The 4,951-nt window shown below is 50.6% G+C and overlaps 1 non-coding gene across 1 annotated transcript; it reads left to right on the top strand.

Moving 5' to 3' along the window:
- The first annotated feature begins 2,810 nt into the window (after positions 1–2,810).
- TRNAQ-CUG (transfer RNA glutamine (anticodon CUG)) lies at positions 2,811–2,883 on the top strand. Its single transcript has one exon. It is a non-coding gene; the product is annotated as a tRNA-Gln (tRNA).
- The last annotated feature ends 2,068 nt before the right edge of the window (positions 2,884–4,951 follow it).

The raw sequence follows: 4,951 nt of genomic DNA, 5'->3' as shown, positions 1-4,951 counted from the left end.
GTGAAAAACCAACTGCCCTGCCTGCTCCCCAACACACTGTGCTGGAATCACCAATGACAACCCTGAGTTCCTCTAATCCCCTGCGCCACCCTCTGAGCCTCCCAACAGGCTGTTCCCTCTACAGGGAACACTCTTGCCCATGATCTTCCTCTACCCATTCTTTGGATTCACATATGCCCTAATTCTGGGAAGCCCTCCCTGACACCACCCCCTTCCCAGGCTAGCAGGCACTTACTCTGGGTTCCCACAGTCCCCTGTACTCCCCAATCCCAGTCCTGATCACACTGGGCAGTAAATGGTGACTGAACTGTCCTCCCACTGAACTACATGAAGGCAGGGCTGCCTCTGTCCCCACTGTGACCCCACCATCACCCAGCCAGGCCTGGACACAGAGCTGGCTGGCATCCGCTCTGGATGTAACGACCTGAGGCCTGGGGTCTCCAGGGCCTCCAGCATCCAGCACAGGCAGAGGGGCCTTCTGCATCCTCACTTTCTCATTGCCTCCACTTATTCTGGAAGCTAGAGCAAGTTGAAATAAAACAGGGGATTGCATGGAGATGGAATTTACTGCAGATTTGGAGACACGGGTGCACATAGGGGAATGTGACTTCCCCAAAGTAACACCAGGAGCCAGTAACCCCATGAGCCTGGGCCCCACCCTTTGTCATCTCTCCAATGGTGGGTCTCACTTTGTGGGAAGATAGAAAGCAATGGAACCAGTCCAGGCTGGTTCTTGCAGGTGAACTGAGAACATCAGTGACTTTAGGAACTCCTCGCAACTGGGGTAGGAACAAGGAGCGAGGAGCTGAAGGGATAAAGGGACTTCTTGGGGCACCTGGGTGGCTCAGTCAGTTAAGCGTCTGCCTTCAGCTCAGGTCATGGTCCCAGGGTCCTGTGATCAAGCCCCACATCGGGCTCCCTGCTCAGCGGGGAGTCTGCCTCTCCTTCTCCATCTGCCTCTCCCCCAGCTTATGCTCTGTCTCACAAAAATAAGTAAATAAAATCTTTTAAAAAGGGGGGGACTTCTTTTTCTGTAGTCTTGGAAATTTTTATGAGCCCATAATCCTCTACTACGTGTATAATTGACTACGAAAAATTATAGGAGATAAAGGCACTGCGTTCGGACTGGCTGTCCTACGGGTTGGGCACCACGCCCGGCTCATAGCAAACACCCAGAGCAAGATAGCAGCAAAGTGTAGCACCCTGCTGGTTGTCTGCCAGGGTTGGTCATTAATCAGGTGATGCCCTTCATCCTCTGAGGGAGGCACTAATACACCTTTCCCATCCTACTGAGAACTGGAACAGAGGGAGGTCAAGTCGCCCGCCCAAGGTCATACAGCTCGAGGCCAGCGCGGGATTCGAACCCACGTAGCTCCTGGCCACACAGGGCAGGTGAAGAGGAGGACAGGGAGCGGTCAGTTCCCCTCGCCTCCAACCCACAGCAGTGACCTGTCCGGCAGAGGGCGCCCCCTGGTGGAGCGGCGGAGGGAGGACGCGAACAGATGGGGGTGCAGCCGTTTGGGGTCCCACCAGGATATGGAAAGGGTGGGCGTCAGAGCGGGGCTCACTCATTCATTTCTTCATCACCACACAGATAGACTGGTCTGTACCGGGCCGATTGGGAGTAAGGGTGGAGCGAAACAGTCCTCTCAAACCCAGAGAGGGGACATGGAGGGAAGGGCAGGAGTCGAGAAACAACCCAGAATAGTAGGTGCTTAAGAGCTGGGTGACCTGGAGCAGGTAACAGAACTTTCTTCTGCCTCCATTTCCTCGTCTGGGGTCGGGAATATTTTAGCACCTGCCTCAAAGCAGTAACCTGAGGATAACAGGATTCGTGCCTTTTGTTGGAGGCGCTCCAAGGGGATTCCTTAACCCAGCCAGGGGCTGGGAAGAGTGAGGGCTCGGGACTTTAAAGCCTGCCCAGTCCCCACTCTCACGGGCTTACCAAAAAGTTGTGTGGTGTGTGCAGGATTCAGGGCAGACTAGCACCATTGTGGCATTTGACCATATGCCTCCTACATCCTTGGGAGGCAGGTGCAGTTAGGAGCCCATGTACCAGCAGGGAAAACTGAGAGGTTTAACTTGGCAGAAACCACACAGAGACATGGCAGGGGCAGGGCAGAGTTGCATTCAGCTGACTCCTGTTCCCAGAAGTTCCCTTCAAAACTCCCTGCCCTCCTCCCACACACACCACCTCCCCGAGCATTTCCTGTTCCTTTTTTTTTTTTTTTTCTGAGTAAAGCTCTATGCCCTACTTGGGGCTTGAACTCAGGACCAGATCAAAAGTCTCATACTCTACCAACTGAGCCAGACAGGAATGCAAAACCTCTAAGCTCACTCCCTTGCTGCCCTGGCTCCAACCAATCAATTCTTAAGCTGCCCTCCACCCTTCTTCCACTCCCCTGCCTCCACCAACCGGCTGAGCCACATATTGTTTCCTCCCCCAAGACACTTCTTGCCCTATGAGAATTCCAAAGCCAGCTGCTGAAACTGGGATATTTTCATCTCACTTAATGTGTCTTCCCGGTCAGGTGCCATGGCAGGCAGGGCGCCTAGGGGTGAGGAAGATGCCCTGTTCCCACCCTTGTCCAGCTCTGGGCTCGGGGGTACATCCAGTGTCAGGCACATGATCACAGATGTGCAGTTTTAAGGCCCCCAGCTTCAAGTGGAGAGTGGAAAGAAAGAAAGAAGAAGGAAGGAGAGCCTGGGGAGCCTGGAGCTCTGGGAGGGGGCTGGGGTGGACTTAAGCTGTAGGCTTAAGGAACCAGACCCCCACGACTGGACATTTGAAATGAGGAAGTTCTCAGGGTGCCTGGCTGGCTCAGTTGGTAGAGCATGTGACTCTGGATCTCAAGGTTGTGAGTTCGAGCCCCACACTGGGTGTAGAGATTACTTAAAAAAATAAATAAGATAAAACGAGGAACTTCTCAACTAAGTGAAAGATGCAGTGCTGTCTGTAAGAGGGAAAACTGAAATACCCCAGAAATTAATCCAAGGGGGAAATGGATGGAGGCTTTGCATCAAAGCCATTCCCTGAAATATCTCCCAGGAGTTAAAACAAATGAACCAGAGCCGCATGTATGGGTATGAACAAATCTCAAAAAGTGAAGAAGAAAGGCCAGTTTTTAAACCTGCAAAGGAGGGCGCCTGGGTGGCTCAGTTGGTTAAGCGACTGCCTTAGGCTCAGGTCATGATCCTGGAGTCCTGGGATCGAGTCCCACATCGGGCTCCCGGCTCAGCAGGGAGTCTGCTTCTCCCTCTGTCCCTTCCCCATCTCATGCTCTCTCTCTCTATCTCATTCTCTCTCTCAAAGAAATAAATAAAATCTATTAAAAAAAAGAATTTAAAAAATAAACCTGCAAAGGAATGCTTTCCCAAATATGGTATGTGGCTGCACAGATATGTAGTAAAAGATAAAAACTAAAAAGGTATCTCAGGCATAGAGGTATTTACTATAAGAGAACGGTGTCCTGGGGGAGGGAGGGAGGGAGGAATATGACATCCGGCAGGGGGTACGAGAGACTCCAACTCACCTGGGATTATTTTATTTCTCTAAATAAATAAATGGTTAAAATGTCAGGATATAATAAAAGTGGGTGTGCACACATGGTTTAGCATTGTTGCATTCAGCTGACAATTCCTCTAAACCTGTCCTGTCTTTGTGTTTGAAATAATTTTTTTATTTTTAAAAAGATCTCATTTATTCCTTTGTCGGGGGAGAGAGAGAGAGAGAGAGAGAGAGCACAAGCAGGGGGAGCGGCAGGCAGATGTCTCAGCAGGGAGCCCGATGTGGGGCTCCATCCCGGAACCCTGGGACCATGACCTGAGCCAAAGGCAGATGCTTAACCGACTGAGCCACCCAGGTGTCCCTTGAAATAGTTATTTTTAAAACAGAAGAAAGGCTGGCGGGTATGGAACCCACTGATAAATGGATACAGACAAGGAGAGGGAGCAAGGATCATCACGAAGACCTGCAATTTTATTTTGCTCATCCTTTGGCTGCCTTCCTGATGCGAATTTGTGGGAGCAGTGCCTTATTTTTTTTTACCATCAACACCATCCTATCTCCCCAGCACCCTCCCGCTCCCCACAGGTTATGGCACGTAGAAGGTATGCAAAAACAGGGGGTGGGGTGCTGTGGAGGAGGAATAGGATCTGGGGACAGCAGTAGAAGAGTTGTGAAAAAGAAAACCACAATGGGGCACCTGGCTGGCTCAGTTGGTAGAGCATGTGACTCTTGATCTCCAGGGTCCTGAGTTCAAGCCCCAGGTTGGGCATAGAACTTACTTAAAAAACAAACAAAACAAACAAACAAAAAAAACCCCAAAACAAAAAACCACACACACAAAGGCTCCAAATGGTGTCATTTAGACCAAGTTCCTAAACCAGGGCTTGATACTTAACCTAACTGCAGTTTCAACCTCCCCCCAAAATGTAGATTTACCCTGTCCGTCAGGAATTTTTCAATGAGCGCCATGAGTCAGCCACTTGGGCCCTCGCCAGTCCCCAAAGAAAGATGAGGTAATCAGCACGATAAGACTCTTGCTTTTCCCAAACAATGTAACGATGCTAATAACTTTCTTGCCCCACCCTCCTGTAAAAACCTTCCATCTTGTACATTTCCTTGGAGCGCCCCTGTATTTGCTAGATGGGATGCTGCCCGATTGACGAATCATTTAATAAGGCCAATTAGAGCTTTCAAATTTACTCAGCTGAATTTCTGTTCCTTAACAGATTAACGGATATTGCTGCTTTGCTTCCTGCGACTGTCCATTCCCTGATGCTACTCACAGCCAAGGATGCTCTTAGAATCTAGGGAAGCATGAGGGCAGGGGTGCCAGGAAGGAAGCAAGACTCATCTTTAACTTCTCCTTTTGCCCAGTTCTTCGTGCTGGGTGGGGTGGCTTTGAGGGAGGGAAGGGCCGGGAGGAGAGAAAGTCAAGGGGGAAGG

Source organism: Callorhinus ursinus, unplaced genomic scaffold (assembly GCF_003265705.2).
Source record: "Callorhinus ursinus isolate GAN/ISIS: 27379988/994484 unplaced genomic scaffold, GSC_fseal_2.0 scaffold144, whole genome shotgun sequence".
Lineage (NCBI taxonomy): Eukaryota > Metazoa > Chordata > Mammalia > Carnivora > Otariidae > Callorhinus > Callorhinus ursinus.
The sequence above is the reverse complement of the archived record's forward strand: the minus strand, read 5'-3'. Positions and strand labels throughout refer to the sequence as shown.